Source organism: Brassica napus, unplaced genomic scaffold (genome assembly GCF_020379485.1).
Source record: "Brassica napus cultivar Da-Ae unplaced genomic scaffold, Da-Ae ScsIHWf_1506;HRSCAF=2102, whole genome shotgun sequence".
NCBI classification, from domain to species: Eukaryota; Viridiplantae; Streptophyta; class Magnoliopsida; order Brassicales; family Brassicaceae; genus Brassica; species Brassica napus.
The window spans coordinates 23420-42336 of record NW_026014921.1 but is presented as its reverse complement, the minus strand read 5'-3'; the positions used below and the strand labels follow the sequence as shown (position 1 = coordinate 42336).

At 33.7% G+C, this 18917-nt stretch overlaps 1 long non-coding RNA gene across 1 annotated transcript; it reads left to right on the top strand.

Annotated features, from left to right (window-relative positions):
* Positions 1-566: 566 nt before the first annotated feature.
* Positions 567-2291, top strand: LOC125597630. The gene is made up of 4 exons (XR_007331858.1): positions 567-1242; positions 1524-1682; positions 1808-1978; positions 2055-2291. It is a non-coding gene; the product is annotated as an uncharacterized LOC125597630 (long non-coding RNA).
* The last annotated feature ends 16626 nt before the right edge of the window (positions 2292-18917 follow it).

The window sequence follows — 18917 nt, the reverse complement described above, 5'->3', positions numbered from 1 at the left end:
ACAATCTCTCTATCTATCTTCCTCTCTCTCTCTCTCTCCTCTCTCTCTCTCTATCTCTCTCTCTCTCTCTCTCTCTCTCTCCTCTCTCTCTCTCTCTCTCTCCATCTCTCTCTCCCTCCTCTCTCTCTCTCTCTCTCTCTCTCTCTCTCTCTCCTCTCTCTCTCTCTCTCTCTCTCTCTCTCTCTCTCTCTCTCTCTCTCTATCTGTGTGTGTGTGTGAGTTTTGATTTCGATTTTTTTTTGTGTTGGTAAAGAAAGTTGGAGGAGGCAGAGAAGCTTGATGGAGGAGGACGGAGAATTCACGAGGTGGAGGAAGCGAGGTGGAGGAAGCTGGACGAACAGACAGCAGAAGAGGCAGGATGAAAAGGCGGAGGAGGAAGCATGACGCTCAAGTTTGCCAGCGGTGGAGAGATCAACAAGAAGATGGCGGCCTCTAGATTAGGTTTAGTGCTGTATTTTTTTTTTTTTAATTTTGTTTAATGGTATAAACCGGTTCAAATATTTTGTAAACCTGTTTTAATATATACATTCTATGTTTATCTATATTCTACAGTGATGAGAGGACGAGATCTTTTTGTAGAAGCAGTTTTGAGTGATGAGGTCTGACACGGAGGCCAAGCCGTGGACGTTAATGGCAGCGTAGAAGCTGGAGAGAGCTTCAGAGTTCAGACACAGATGTGGGAGCTGTTCGGGACGCAATGTCGATGGCTGTCTCCCACCACGCAGCTGCTTTTACAGACGGACTACAGGATGTGAACTATTGCCACCGAGTGATGGTTGTTGGTTTCAAACTATTGCCAGAAAGGTGAGTGAGAAGTTTCATCTCATTGGTTAAGTTTGCCAGCGGTGGAGAGATCAACAAGAAGATGGCGGCCTCTAGATTAGGTTTAGTGTTATTTTTTTTTTTTAATTTTGTTTAATGGTATAAACCGGTTCAAATATTTTGTAAACCTGTTTTAATATATACATTCTATGTTTATCTATATTCTACAGTGATGAGAGGACGAGATCTTTGTAGAAGCAGTTTTGAGTGATGAGGTCTGACACGGAGGCCAAGCCGTGGACGTTAATGGCAGCGTAGAAGCTGGAGAGAGCTTCAGAGTTCAGACACAGATGTGGGAGCTGTTCGGGACGCAATGTCGATGGCTGTCTCCCACCACGCAGCTGCTTTTACAGACGGACTACAGGATGTGAACTACTGCCACCGAGTGATGGTTGTTGGTTTCAAACTATTGCCAGAAAGGTGAGTGAGAAGTTTCATCTCATTGGTTACATATATTCTGCAAATATATCTTTTTATTCCTCCACTGCAAGGTATATTTTTATTCATCCAAGTATGCATCTTTATGGAGTTTTGTAGCTTGTGATTAAGTGTTTAGTGTAGCCAATCTTAAAGCTTCATTCGTGGAGGAGTTTAAGTCTGGAGTTTAAGTCTGAACGTTCTTTAAGATTTGAATAGTTTTCATTTTTGAAGGATTTGGTAAAGATCCCAACTTTTTAACGTTGACATGTGTGGATTCACAGGTTTATTCTTTGGACTGGACACCTGAGATGAACCAGATTGTCAGTGCATCTCAACAAGACACGCTCAGTTAGAAGAGAAAAGTGATGGAAAAGGGAAAGACACAACCAAAGGGCCAATTGATAAAGTGCTGAAAATGCAATCGTTTAGATCTTGAAAAGGTCAGACTTTAATAATATGATTAGTTAAATTCTATTTTTATATACTAATATATATCTAAATGGGTATATCACTCTGCCCACCTGCACCAAACCAAACTCACACGCTCACAGTATGTATAATATAGATACTGAAAATGTGGGAGATTGGCACATTTCTCCATTAGAGTTACTCCACAGTGGTCCTTTGCTTGATTTTGATCTTCTTCCAGGATGTTGTTCTTCAATGGCTGCCTTGAGTTTACCGTCTCTACCAAATGTCCTTATCTCAGACACTTGTGGAGAAGCTTATGGTCTCTGTGAGTAACCAACTTGAACCGTAGATCTACATAGATAGTTTGTTGTTTGTCTCATATTTTGTTCATCAATTTTCAGGTCAAAGCTGCAGAGCCTTTTCAACCAGATATCTTTCCATACTTCACAGGCCAGGAATCTAAAACAGAGACGCACATAGCTACGAAATGTTGTCTCTGAGACCCCGCAAATGTTTGAGACAAACGACTGTTGTTAGTTTATTTCACTATGTATCTCTACAGACTCAGCTTTGTATTGACAAGCTTTTTCATGAGAAGAACAATATGCATTTACAAAACAGCTTCCTTATTGTTTTCATATTGTTAGAAACATTGAATACGTTCCTGCAATTCTTCTGTGATTTTTTCTGCATGGGTTTACATTCCCCTGTCACTAGAATGTTTGCAAGATTTGGTTTAATGTTTGTGCGTTTGTGTGTGTTTTGACGTGTTTTTGACTACGTCCCGCATATATTATAACTTAATTGTATGAGAAATCTATAGCATAACAATTTACAGGAAAATATAACAAACCTACAAACACAATGTATTTTACCTATAAGTGGCTCCGCTCACCCATGGGTCTTCTTCGTTAGGGCTGCCACAAGCCCTCATAAGAACTTAGCGTATTCCAAAAAAGGGTCACAATAAATAGACAATAACACAAACTCTCAATTATGAGCTACTCAGCTGTTACCTCACCCACCCCTCTACAAACAACTAAGTGGGAGTTATTAAGTCTACAATAATATGTCATCCAAACAAGATCACTATGAGATACCACCACTGCTATTATTTTATAAGAGAACTAGATTTTGATCCGCTCTCTAAAAGCGCCGATAACTTTTTACTATTCTAATAAAATTCGATTGAGTTTATAACTTTTATTTTAAAATAATAATTTTCAAGTTTTTCTATTTGAATTTAAAAAAATTGTTCTATTATACTATTTGATTTTCTTATCCGAAAGACCCGTGAATCGATAGATCCAGTGACCTGTGTATAATCCGGTTCAAATTTAGTAAAAAGAATTTTAATTAAAAATTCTAGAAAACCAGTAAAAATCTAAAAATATGTACGATCTGATATCATTATTATGTAAAACAATATAATAAATATTTTTTCAAAATAAAATTATTTATATATTCATATTCGATCGTTAAATAATACTATGCATGAAAAAAATATATTTAAATTTAATGGAGTGTATAGTTTGCATAAAAATTAGAATTATTATAATTCACAAAATATGGAAAGTATTAATTACCATTAATATAGGGAATGTTCATATTATTAATTTAAATAAGTAATATATGTGAGATTTATATCTCCTACGAATTAAAAAATTACATCGCTCTTTTACGATAAAAATAATACTCCAAGCAGCGAAAGAGCATCTTCTTTGGAGATTTATATCTCCTACGAACTAAATTGTCTATGTCATCTTTTTCCAAATTTTAATTTCATTATGTCATACATGTGAACTTTCCATAAACAAAAACAAACACATGCATTTACATGTTTTTTTGGAACATCAATTTTACTTTATGTTTTAAGTTCAACTATATTTATTTTGGTGCAGTTATCAGCTATTTATTCTTTTTTATTGAATCGATTAGTGAAACCACTTATACTATTCATTTTTGACATAAACAACTTCAAAATAAAGTAATAAACTACTATCTCTAACCACTATCAAATGAATAGATAAAAAAAATTGAATTCATTTGAAAATTAGTAGAGAATAAAACATATGAACCTACGCGCCGGAATACCACTAGTGTTATAGTAAAGAAGACTTATTTGTAACAAACTTCCTCAATTTTTTTTTCAATATGAATTTCAGTAAATGAAATGAGAGGGTTTTATAAGATATTACAAAAGTCAGCTTAACCGGAAAAGTTTTATCATTGCAAAAAAAAAAAAAAAAGAAGAAGAAAAAACAAGTAAGAACCTAGACTTAGTCGAAAGTGAGCAAAGTTTCTCATTTCTTAATAAATCTTACCATTTTCCAGATGAATTCCACTTGGCTGACGTGTAGGATCACTGACTATCATCCGTCGTTGAACCTGTGGCGGCTCCGGCAATCGAAGTTTCTGCTTTTTATTAATGCAATTGGAACAACATATCAAAAAAACCACTGCCCCAACCAAAACACTGGTGATAACTACTATAACAATGGTTTTGAAGTGATCATCCATTTTTTTTATAAATTTTGTTTGTTTGTTTCGTTGAAAAACGCTAAATTGAAGAGTGAAGAAAAAGAAGTTGCAGGATAATGAGAGATAAGCGCCAATCAATAAGGTAGTTGATTTAATTCAGTTCACGAACAAAGTTTGTGGAGTCCTAATGAATGTAGATAGTCTATTTTCAGAAAAATACAAATGCATCATTATTGATTCTCATTATTGGAGGTCCAAGCAGTCTCGACCGCTAGCAATTATTTTGGCCCCGATGTCATTCCACGCGCTCAAAGTGAATGAATTCTTTTTTTTTTTTTTTGTCATCTGGTAGATTAATGATAGATTTTCAACAGTTCTTACAACATAACCAGCAAAGGTATAATCCCTTTCTGGAGCCACAAGCCGGCGTGTACAAGTTACCACCCGGAACCAAACGCTTACACTAAAACATATTCTACAAACTCAAGAGACAAAAGAAGGAAAAAGAGGCTAAACGCCTGCTGGAGCACAAGCATAACTTCAAACAAGATGAAGTTTGTCGAAACCGGAAGCAGGATTGAGAAGGAAAGCGACAGGTCTTAATTATTAGAGTTGAGCTGAAATCTCCACTACCGTTCCTAAGGAACCACAAGCAAACAACACACTTACCACTTCTTCAAGCAAGAGAAGCCACCAGAGAACAAGCCATCAACCCGAGCAACCAACGATGAGACACATACACGATTGGCGATTGACTGCTCCAAGACCGTCGCGATTGAGCATAAGCTCCACAGCCCCTTACCAAGAAGTCCGGAGAACCCGTAGGATGCAAACCAAGGAACTGCACAGCTTCCCCGCTTCGACACTTCATCAAATGAAGACCTAAAAATACTACCGAGACTGAACGACGAGACCAAACTAGTGACTACACGAAGCAGCAACTAAAAGCCTCAGAAAGAACAAACATCACAGAGACCACATCAGATCAAATCCAACCAAAGGCCTCAGCAAAAGCTCCTTCTAAACAAGTCGCCAACCCAAACAAACTCAAGCCTGCTTACACCACTAAACCTCCTTCAACCCCCGAAGCATAAACTGAGATACAAGCTCGAAAACCACCAAAGGACGCCTGAAGGGCGCTTGACCAGGATCAATGGAAGAATTAAAAACCCACATCAGAGCCAGCTATAACCTGCAACTGCACACCTGAAAACAGTTTCGACCCTAGAGAAGCAATCCAAGCAATCCACAAAGTGATTACTAAACTTGATCTCCAAACACAACACCCCAGACCAACCTAGGACTGAAGACTAAAACACAACACAAGAAAGACACCCTCGGAGTGGCCACAACAGGAGGATTTCAGACTCAAGCTTGACAGCTAAACTTCACCGGCCCTGGAACCAGATCGACAAACTCACCATCGACGCACAAAAAACCATCAAGCCCAACGTCCAGAGAAGCTCCAACCCAAGCTATAGAGCCACAGATCCGATACCAGACCATCGAATCTCCTCCAAACCTAGATCTGAAGCCACGAACCACCGGATGTCAAAACGCAGAGACAAAGACCGAAGACATATAAACAGAGACGACACGGGACCGCTCCCGTGGCGGTGAGAATCACCGACCACCGGAGCAGCAGATCGATTAACGCAAGAGTTCCTCTCTTTAGGGTTCGGCTGCGAGAAGGAGAACGTGTGAATGAATTCTTTTTTTTTTTTGCTAAACTGTAAATATCATTTAACTAAATGAAAAGTTTGTCCTAAACAAGCTAAGACTTTTACACACTTATTTCTTGGCAAAAATTAGATAAAAAACAAGAAAGTCAGTAGTTATAGAATCAGAAGAAGAAATCATCTAATCCAAAGGCACATGAGTCCTCGAAATTAAGTTCCTCTTGTGCTGTCTTGCAGTGATGGCATTCCTGATGTCTCTGTCCATGAGCTTAAACACTTGTAGAGGAGAGAGATGAACGTTGTTGTGTAGTACGTTGTTACGTTGTCTCCATAAATGAAAGTGAATGAATTCTATGCATGATCATTTATAGCACATACGTTAATACAATTTTATTTACTAGATTTCGTTCTGTAACAATTGCAATAGTTGATCATTATGTATATACATGGTTTATGCTTTTGAATATGTATTGTTTTGTATAATTTTTATGTGTGCATACAATATTTTTTTTTCAAACGTGCGCTTACATGATAAATATTCTTAGTTATATATATATATATATATGGTCCAAAATCTTACAAGTCTGTTAGAATCACTTTAAATTTTTATTAGCATGGATATATCAATATAAATAAAATAATGCCATGAAAAAAAAAAAAAAAAAAGAATTTTACGTTTTCATTGAAGAGCAGATTCCAAACTCTCCAATATTAAAATTTTATTTTTGCCCTACCAAAAACCATAAACGAAAAACCTTTTCTCATTGTTCGTGATATAAATGTGAAATTTTATTTACAAGAACAATTTTTTTATATGTTATTGTTGATATCATTCATCACCATTAAGAATCAAACTTAGTGTAAAGTAGATAATTCGTCTTAAAAGTTATTCGATTACATCTCGTCGGAAACCAAATTTATCATCTTTGTCAAAAAGACAAAAACACAAATTTTACATGATAACATGTACCTTTCTCTTTAGAAAAAAAAACATGTACCTTTCTTGTTTTATTTCTCGATTTATTGGTAGTCCATCTATTTTAAAAAAAATAGAAAAACATAAAAGGAAACAACAAAACAAACGATTTGGAGATGAAACAGCTACTTCTGATATGTAATGATTGTGTTAATGACACTGCCGTGCCTACAATTTGAGGGGCCTAAGGCAAGAAAAACATGATTTTTTTTTTAATCCTATTGAGTAAATTATAAATTAATGAGTTAAGAACAAAATGTAGAAAATCATAAGAGTGCATACAACAAAATTGAATAATGAAATCTAAAAAACATTTTCTTTATAAAATTAAAAAGAAACATATATTTATATGGAATATATACAGAAACATAGTTACTTCAAACAATATTTCATATAACTTGTTTATTGTGCATTCCATTAAAACATAAGTGAATGCATATTTAGTAAAAATGGGGCCCTAAATTGTAATTGAAAAATGGGGCCTAAAGCTGCCGCCTTTTTCCAACAAGGGTGAGAACACCCCTGGTTAATGATCACCGTTATACAACAAAATCACATACGAGAAGCAATATAACTTCGACTAATATATAAAGGTATAAACTAAACTAAAACCTAAACATATGAGCATACACGACAAACATTAATAGGGTTTAGTATATATATAGTTTCATAAATTTCACTTTTTTAATGGAAGATAATATTCAGTTAAATTGATGGCAACTTATCAGCTTTTGAAAGTAATCACATAAATGATTAAGAGTCTAATTTGAAATATATTTAGTCAATATCACGATTTATAAATTAGTTATAAATATCTAATTTTTTATTAAAATAAAAAATATGATAAATAAATATAGTTATTCATTAGTGGTAACATTGATATTTACCGGTCTAACTTTTAAGGTTAAAATTTTAATGTGAAAATTACTTCGTAAATTTCATCTTTTTGAATCAAAGATAATATTCAGTTAAATTGATGGCAACTTATCAGCTTTAAAAAATAATCACAAAAATAATAAGAGTTTAGATTGATATATATTTAGTCAATATCACGATTTATAAATTAATTATAGATATCTATTTATTTATTAAAAGAAATAAATTATTACAAATAAATATAATTATTCATTAGGGATAACATTGACATTAACCGATCTAACTTTTAACGTGTAAAAAATCACTTCGCAAATAATTGTATAGAATATAATTTCATTTAATGTTTTCCAAAACTTTATAATTATCCACTCAAAAACCTATATATATGACTCATTTTGCAATATACATATTCATGATTCAACTTTCATTCTCACAAGAAATTATATACATCACACTTCATATCTTGCATGTACAAATAATAAAATCACACGCACAGAAATCACAAAGTTACATTAATAACCATACATAACCCTAATATTAAATTTTAACCGCCGCCACCTCCGCACCCGCCTCCACAACCACCTCCACAGCCACCTCCACAACCGCCTTCACAACCACCGCAATCACCTCCTTCTGCGCCGAACACACAGCATCCGGTGGTCTTATCATTCTTTCCCGACGACATGACAACAAGACCTCCATCTTTCGTGTCTGACGTCGTTTCACCCTTTTTGACGTCATTTCCAGGCAGTGATGACTTCGCCTTCCTATGCAAGCGACGACGCGCGTAATAGCACAAGAGAAGACACATCGCGACTGTAGTAACAAATGTCTATAAACAATATTTGTAAGGCTTTGTTTTATAGTTTTCTGGTGATATACATTTGATCAATTGCCTTGACATAAAACAAAATAATCATTTGCCCTTTCCTATATAGACAGCTCCTTTGACTTAGTATATAAGCTGATAACTAAATATTGGTTGTTGTATTTTAATGTGAAAATCTTAACTAAATTTAGTGTTTAGTTCTATAATTTTTAAATCTGTATTAAAATTAATTGTTATTGGTCTAATGATTCATAAATTCTATATCAAATCAAGTGTTATTCAATCGTACGAATTTACTTATAAATTTGATTTTATAATGGATTTAACTGAATTTTTTTGGATTTTTTTGTTAAAAATACAAAGATTCAAATCCGAGGGAAAATCTCTGAATTTGTAAATACTAATCCGAAAATATAAAAATATGCATATTTTACTTGGATTTATAAATACTATATCAATTTTTGAATCAATCAAAATATATAAACCAATAACACATAATTGAAGTGGAAATTTCAATCAACTAGCAAGTAGATAAACTTTTCTTGTTTATTAGTTTTCAAGGAAATATTAAATGGTCAAATCTAAAATGAGATATAAGGTCTATGATTGAATAGTTGAAATTCCATAGAAACAATACATGATAGACTTAGTCATGCGTGCTAACAACTACACTTGATATATGATATATCATATATATTACACATTCTCTTTTGATGTCAAAAAAAAATACACATTCTCTTTTTAAATTTATATTTTAGTGAATGAGATGATTGAACTTGCATGGTCTACCAAGCAAGCTTTTTTTAAAGACCAATCAAACTTTTCCTGTGAATTTACAAGAAATACGAAATAGAAAGCGCATCACTTACCCTATGAGTCCTGCATGTGGGCCATGTTTTTTTATATAAAAAACGTAAGGTTTTCATGCGGGAACATGTTGGAAACATTCTAAACCATACACTATATAGAAATGCATTTTTGGACAATACAAAATCCAAATATTTTGACTACATAATCATGTTAACCGTTGCAAAGTTTATGATCTGCAAAAACACGGTAAAACATAGGACATTAATTTCGACACATATTGTATATGTTCCTAATTTTACAGTGGTACTTTCAAAATTGAAAATATATACTACCACAAAAAAAAAACGGATCGACAGAGAATATGACTCAAATTATCTGATGTTCCAGCGAGAAACGGCCTAAACCACCGAGTCGACTAGTTAGGACTGGGCAAAAAACCCGGATCCGAAGAACCGAACCGAATTCGGTCCGAAAAAGTAGTAACAAATCCGAATCGAAATTGATTAAATATCCGAAGGGGTTCAAAATTTTGATATCTAAAGAACCAAAACCGAACCCGACCCGAAATATCTCGGGTACCCGAATGTAACCGAAATAGATTTAAAAACATCCAAAATATATAATATACTTTAAGTTGTCTAAAATACTTGAAAATATACATATATAGTCAAAAATAAATGACTAAAATAGCTAAAATATCTTCAAACGACAACAATGCTTGAAATATTTATTGATTTTCAATCCAAATATTCCAATCAAACCAATTTATATGTTAATTTTAGGTATTTTGACATATATTATACAAATTTATATGTAATATATTATTTTGTTTTATAGATTTTGAGAATTTTTAAGCATATAATGAATATTAAAATTTTAAAAATAATTTAAATGGGTTATCCGAATCCGAACCGAACCCGCAAAGATCCGAACCGGACCCGAACCGAAATTTAGTAATACCCGAATTGGGCTGAAATCTTTAAATCCGAAAACCCGAAACCAGATTAAATCCAAACCGAACCCGAATGGGTACCCGAACGTCCATCCCTACCATTAGTATTTGAAAGGGAAATACGACGAACATTTGACAGACATATTTTCTTTAAATAGTATTTAAAATTAGTGTTTTGGGGAAATTTCAGTAGAATGTTTAGTACTCATATATCCTTTGAACTTCTAACAAAAATTGAATGAAAATAATTTGTATTTATGTTTGAAATTTCATGTTAGTCACAAATTCTTAATAAAATGCTGGTGTAGTGAAATCTTGTCACCAAGCGTCTATATAGATAAAATTAAACCAATTGTAACCCAACAAATTTCAGAATTACCAATAGTAACTTTCACCTTTTAGGATTCATTACAATATACAAGTGATCATCTATATACACTTTCTAGATGATCACACAAAATAAGAACATTGGATTGTATGTATAAAACTCATACGACCACGCGAACAAGAAACCATAAAGGGTAATTTCGACGGAGAACTTTAACCACCACAACCGCCGCAACCTCCTCCACAACCGCTGCCTCCACGACAACAACAGCCTTTGGTCTTAGACATCTCCAACCCTATGTTATTTTTCGGAGAAATTTTATGTTTACCACTTTCATGTTACTATTTTTCATCTTTACCACTATTGAGAGAACATTTTCAAAAATATGTTCTTCATTAAGTGGCAAAAGACTCTTATACTCTTGTTATATTTTTTTAATCAACATACCTTTGTTATCTATATATATAATAAATCATTATTTAAATAAATAAAATAAATAATAATAATATTTTTTAATGTTTTCAAATTATACTTTTTCAAATTCGAACTTTTTTATAAATTTATTTTTGAATTTTTTTCAAATTTTTTTTAATGTTTTTACAAAATTTCTTTTTGAAAATCGAAAATTATGTTTGAAACTATTTTTAAAATTTTTTAAAATTTTTTTAATTATTTATTTATATATTTATTAGAATCCTAAATTTCACATTCCAAAAATTTTATCTCACCATTCAACTCTAAACCCTAAGTCTAGATTAGTCAACCTTAGTGGTATAAGTGTCTTTTATCTTTCATTAAAAGTAAGGATAAAAATAGTTAGTGTAAACATGAAAAAATGGTACTATGAATGTGGTATTTGTGGCAGTTTCTCTTATTTTTGCCTCTATATGCTATAATCGAGTAAAATCTACTCCAACCCACCTCTATTTCTTCTCCTAAAATTGAGATTGTTATTTTTGCCTCTATATTTAGAGAAAAAATAGCAATCCTCTATAATAGAGATACATTTTTTTATTTACAAAATAGTCCTTTAACTTTTTGTGATTATAACCAAAAGACATATTTATGTAGAAATACAATTTTTAACACATAAAACACACAGTTATTTGTTTTGATAATAATTTTAATTTTTACAATTATACTTGAAATAACAAAGAATATTATAATTTTATTGAAAGTCACTGTTTTTATTAAACAAATGATATTTAAAATTATATATTTAAACAAAAATGATTAATAATAAATTAATTATTAAAAGTTGCACATAAATATTACATAGATAACAAAATAAGTTGAACATAAATCCAATTAATACAACATAGTGAAACAACTTAATATTCCGGTAAATTATTTCCGGATCCACAAATATCATTAAAATATTATCCAAACGAATGAGAAAAGATAAAGAAGCTCATTTCTCACTTCAGAATGTATTAATTGATCATTTATGGGAAAAGTATAGTAATATTGATAATTAGATAATGTCTACTTTTTTTATTGTTTAATGTTTTTTCTGTACTGAAATGTTTAGTTTAAATAATATTGCAATTTTATGAAAAAAATCAAAAATTTAAATGAATGGGTAATTTTTAACATTCAAAAGTAAAATGTAATAATTGTATAAGAAAAAAAAGAATATTTTAAAAATATTTTTTTAGAAGAAAAAATAAGAGAATACGTTGGAGAATAATTTATCTCTATTTTAAAAAAAAAATAGGAAAATACATTGGAGATAGTGTTAGGACCTGAAGTCACCACACTAAACCCTCCATCTTTCTTTCTCGGTTTAGCCTTCTTAACACGAGGCGGAGAAAGATTCGAGGACGGAGTCTTTTTCTTCTTTCGGCTGAAGAAACAGAATAACCTACGAAACATGGACATCGTAAAGCCAAAACGAGGTCAGATGTTAAGCTTTTGTCCTTCTTTTGGATATATTTAACGAATATATGACGATAGAAATATGATCCTTTTAGATATAGATATCTCTAAATATCCGTTGACATTTCGTATGTAAAAAGCTTACGATGTGCTCTTAACCTATATATTTCTTTAAGATAATACACGAAATTGCAGAATAATTTTCCATATACGTTTAAGAAAAATGTAAAGAAAAAAATGATTAACTCTCTTTGACTATATTATCCGAAATATTTTAAGCTAATTGTGTTACTCATTAATATGAAACCTCCATTGACAGTCATAAAGGAAGACGAGTTACCGGTCATAAAAAAAACTTCTTTATATGAGAATGTGACAAACAATAATTGTCTGAGCAGTGGTAATATCAATCTACTAGCAGGAAAATGGAAATTTTCTTGTTTGATACCGTTTCAAGAAAACCAAACATGTGATGCCAAAAAAAAAAAACCAAACACATAAATATATATGTTCAGTCCTCAAATGAGATCCCAAGTCATAGATTTCATAAATGGAAACTGAAAATCTATAGAAACAATCAAGCACTAGAGATTTCTGGATTAAATATTTTATTAGACATGTCATGTGTGCAACAACGAGACTTGAGAATTAGTAGACATTCTCTCTTTGAATAAATATTCGAATGTTATTACGAAAATTAGAAAGCGCGTGACTTGTCCAGTCTATACACATCAGTATATGCTGGAAATGTTGGAAAGATTCTAAACTATATACCTGATCAACAGTGAAGTGGACTCTAAATCTCGAATTATCTGATCAGATAGTATTGAAAGTGTGTTTGGGAAAGACTGAAAGTATACCTGGCTTGCGCAGAATTATAGAATGCCGACTCGGTAAGGCTTGCGAACTGGGGCCTTGGGATTTCATTAAACTGTTGTATATGCGATTCAGTTCCAGAAACAAGGGATCATGTGTTTCTACGCTGCAAAATCAGTGAACAGATATGGGACATGATTCTTCGAAGGTTGTATACACACTCATGCTTCATTACTTGGACATCTTTTATTGAATGGTTATCTCTCAAAGACTCCACTACCCCATTGATTCTCAAAAGACTTGTTGCTCATGCAACTATCTGTGAGATTGATGAAGAATGATATGAGAATGATGATGGTTAAGTGTTTAGGTGACTGGAACAGAAAATGGGAGAGATTATGAGTGAGTGGTTGAGAAAGTGTATCTGAGACAGTAACAAGTTTCAAGTGAGATTAGGAGAGTTTGGGAGTATGAGAGTGGAGTCTAGGCTTGTGGGAAACAAGAAAATAAAGAGAATATGAAGTAACAAGAGAGTAATGAAGAAGAATTATTCATTCAACTTAAAGTTTACAATCAGATAGAACAATGCCATATAGAGGCAAGTTCACATATTAAACTGATACTAAAACAAAGTTTTACTAAACAAATAATATTGTAAGGTTTCTGATGAGGACAAAGAGGATAGAGCCAAGATAGACATGACGAGAGGGAGTGAGAGTGACAGGAGAGAGAAGCTCAGTCTTCTTAAGTTGAAAGTAACATGAGTAAGGTGCATTCTTCAAGGTTGAATAGTGACAAGTTTGGTTGCTTCTCCAAACTCCCATGTGACTTCTTCTTGTCCAATTTTGATCAGAATTAAGCCTTTTCATCCAAAATTAGTTTATTTGAAGCTTCAACATGTTGGGGGATATTGAATTCAGTTTTCCACAGTTCAGTTGTCCATGATTTAAGTGTCCACAAATTGTTGTTCAAGATTTGGATGTTTGATGTAGTGGAAGCTTATTGGGATAGAACTAGAGATCCGTTGATTTTGAGAATACCTGGAATACTAGATTATTACAAATATCTTATTTAGTCTAAGAATGCCTAAAATCAATGTTTTCTTAAATTCGTTGAGAACACCTATGTTCTAGCAGAAATCAAGGAATAAAGAGAAATCTCTTAACTTTTATTAATCAAATCATAAACTGAATACAAACTTAAGACTAGACAGCTATATATTAAAACACCATAAAATCCTAAAATAATAAAAAATAATTATCTAAATAATTAATAAACTAAATAATAAATATTTGGAAATATTCCAAATATTTAACTACATCATTCTCTCCAGATTGGTACTGTGGTCGTCAATTATTTTTTTTTTCTCTTCCATTGATGAAACTTAGCATCCTTGATCTTCACATAAACAAACAAAAGGCATATATAGAACAAATTATTTTTGTCAATGTATCCAATCTTCGTTGTTGAACGTTTTGTCTCCACAAACCAGTCACCAACAAGACACGTAACCACTTGACTCTTTGATTTGATGCCATCCACCACCACGTGATTTGCTTGAATTAGAGCATAATTTTTCATACTTATCACAACCGCACTATCTTGTATGGAATTGGTTGAGTTGGAGTTATGGACGCCTTCATGCACGACGACGTCTTGCGGACCAGGGGCGGATCCACGGTAGAGTGGGGTGTGGCACGTGCCACACACTAAACAATATATCACTTTTGCACTTACTGAACTAATTGATGTTATCAGCTCTTTTGGTTATGAGACTCACAGCAGTGCTCCACGCTTCACGTATTCGACCCCTGGCATATTATTTTCTGTTTTCTTTTGGAAATTAGGCTAAAGATAAATAATTGATAAATAACGTAGTATTTTAGTTTAATTCAAATTTCGAGGGCAAGACCAGAGACAAAACTAATACTAACACAACAATTTTATTCTATACATTTTTTTTATTTTAATCACTTTTCATAAATATATATTCTTTTTTAATTGTGTTGCAAATTTTTTTATGAGTGTTTTCCTTTTCTTTTAGTATATATTTTTTCTAAGAAAAACATTGTGCGCTTTATTTTGTTTTATTTATTTAGTATTTATTAATTATAATACTTAGATTAAACTAACAGCTATATTTAATAAGCGTTTGTAATGAAACTATATGTGTAATATATAATTTTCTTTTAACATTACTCAAAATAAATACTTAATATTATAAAATGCTTATTTTATGTTAATAATATTTAATTTAAATAATGCATTAAATAAGACGCAATAATTAATGGTTAATGTCATTTATTTTAAATTTATTATATAACAAATCATTACACAAAAACAATTATTATTATATAATTTATTAATTAAATTAAATTAAATATTTTGTAAAATATAATATATATAGTGCCCCATGTTAATTTATTTTCTAAATCCGCCACTGCTTACGGTACTTTATATTTGGTGACGTGTGCATAGTCATCATCATAAGTATCGTAAACCGGATCACCAGTAATCTCTACGTAAACAGTTTCTTCAATTTGAAAGAATAAATTAGCCATGATTCCAGGAACGAGTTTTGATTAAGAAACCCAAAAATATGGCTCTGATATCACCTGAGAAATTTCTAGGGATAAAACTAGAGATCCGTTGATTCTGAGAATACCTGGAAACTAGAATATTACAAATATTTTATTTAGTGTAAGAATACCTAAGATCAATGTCTTCTTAAAATCGTTGAGAACACCTATGTTCTATGCCGAAATCAAGGAATAAAGAGAAATCTCTTAACTTGTTAGAAATATGAGAGAAGTGTTGCTGTGAAAGTTGTGTCTTTCTCATTAGCTCTCACTATCAATATATAGTGGAGGTTCATACAAAGATTTACAGCAAATGAGAGAATCTACACATTTAACACATATTGACTACATTCATTACAAAGATACAGACTTGGTCAAAGCTCATAAATGCTCCGGTTGAATGAGTCTTCATCTTGACTAGTCTTGGACGAATGTAGACGGACCGGAGACGGGTGTAGACGGACCGGATAGTCGGGTCGGATGTAAACCTCCTTGATAGTTAATGGCAATCCACATATCCATACAATAGATTTATAACACTCCCCCTTAGATGCCATAACCATATCGGGCTTGTAATGTTCTAACGTTGCCTCATTAAAACCTCTCCCGGAATACCCAAAACCCAATGTGGTAAAAAGGGAAACCAAGGAAAGGAAAAAGAGTACAACACACATTACTCCCCCTGATTTGGACATCACTGAAGGTCCTTGAGTCTTCGCATGCCAATCTGCTGCGTGAGCTTCCTGAATGTGCTGGTGGGAAGTGACTTGGTGAAGAGGTAGGCTGAGTTCTCACTTGACCGGATTTGAGTGATGCTGACCTCCTTGGCTTTCTGCAACTCATGTGTGAAGAAGAACTTGGGTAGTACATGTTTGGTTCGGTCACCTTTGATATACCCATCTTTGAGTTGAGCAATGCAGGCTGCATTATCCTCATATATGATGGTCGGACCATTGTCCTCGACCATTCCACTATCTGATCGGATGTGTTGAGTCATATACCTCAACCATACACACTCACGACTTGCCTCATGCATGGCTAAGATTTCTGAGTGATTAGATGATGTGGCTGCTATAGTTTGTTTCATGGAACACCATGATATTGCAGTACCACCATAAGTAAACACATATCCGGTTTGGGACCGAGCATGGTGTGGATCAGATAAGTAGCCTGCATCAGCAAAGCCTACTAAACCATCTTTGGTTTCATTGGTATAAAATAGACCCAAATCCTTAGTTCCTTGAAGGTAACGTAGGATATGTTTAATTCCATTCCAGTACCTTTGGGTCGGACATGAACTAAAATGGGCTAGGAGGTTCACGGCAAAACATATATCTGGTCTAGTGTGGCTAGCCAAATATAGTAACGCTCCTATGGCACTGAGGTAAGGCACTTCAGGACCCAGGACATTCTCATCATCCTCCTTTGGACGGAATGGGTCAGTGTCCACTCCAAGGGACCTCACGACCATTGGGCTGGTCAATGGGTGAGCCTGGTCCATGTTAAATCTCTTGAGTACCTTTTCTGTATATGCCTTTTGATGCACAAGGATTCCTCCTTTTATGTACTCAAGTTGTAATCCCAAACAGACTTTAGTTTTACCTAGGTCTTTCATTTCAAACTCTTTCTTGAGATATTCAACTGTTTGGGCGATTTCCCCAAGGGTTCCAATAATGTTCAAATCATCAACATACACTGCTATGATAACAAATCCTTTGTTTTCAAACTTCTTTATAAAGATACATGGACTGATAGGGTCGTTCTTATAGCCAACTTTGGCAAGGTATTCGCTTAAGCGGTTATACCACATTCGACCACTTTGCTTAAGTCCATATAAGGATTTGTTCAGCCTTATGCAGTGTTCTTCTCGAGAACCTTTATTAGCTTTAAGCTCAATACCCTCTGGTAATCTCATATATATTTCGTTATCCAGTGGACCATAAAGGTATGCGGTTACAACATCCATTAACCGCATATCCAAATTTTCTTTGATGGCCAGACTTATTAAAAATCGAAATGTAGTTGCATCCACCACAGGGGAGTATGTCTCCTCATAATCAATGCCTTGTATTTGTGAGAATCCTTGTGCTACAAACCGTGCTTTGTATCTTACAATTTCACCATGTTCATTTCTCTTCCTCACAAATACCCACTTATATCCCACTGGTTTAACATTATAAGGTGTCTGGATAATCGATCCAAAGACATTCCTTTTCTTAAATGATTCTAACTCCACGTTTATGGCTTCTTTCTATTTGAGCCAATCTGATCTTTGAGTGCACTCTAGTATAGACGTGGGTTCATGATCCTCATCTAAGTCCATCATATCAAGGGCTACTTGGTATGAAAATATATCATTGATGTCGACATCTTTCCGGTTCCATCTTGTCCCAGACATTAAATAATTAATTGAAATCTCATCATTATCAATTCCTTTAGTACCATGAGGCTCGGCGTCCCGAGTCCCATTGGTTGGTACCTTAGGCATGGCCATTTCGGCCTTGTCTGGACAATCTATGACCTCGGTTTCTTTTGCACCTTTCTTTAGTTTCCGAGGTCTTTTATCTTTGGAACCAATTGGTCTACCACGCTTAAGTCGTGTTTTAGACTCTGTAGCCACTTGATTGTGTCCATCATGGACATCAATACTTATTGGTGCATTACAAGCTGGTATATAGGACTTAGTTACTCTTTTCGGGTCAGCAAAGGAATCAGGCAATTGATTAACTAGCTTTTGCATATGAATTATTTTCTAGACTTCTAAATCACATGATTGACTCCGAGGATCTTGCCATGATAAGGATGTTTGATTCCATACAATTTCTTTGCCCAACTTGTTATTTTCTCCCCCTGAGATTACCAGCTTGTCCAGCCGACCTCTTCACCAAATCATTGCCCTCTTGCACATTCAGGAAGTTCACGCAACAAGATTGGCACGCGTAGACTCAAAGACCTTCAGTGATGTCCAAATCAGGGGGAGTAATGTGTGTTGTACTCTTTTTCCTTTCTCTGGTTTCCCTTTTTACCACATTGGGTTTTGGGTTTTCCGGGAGAGGTTTT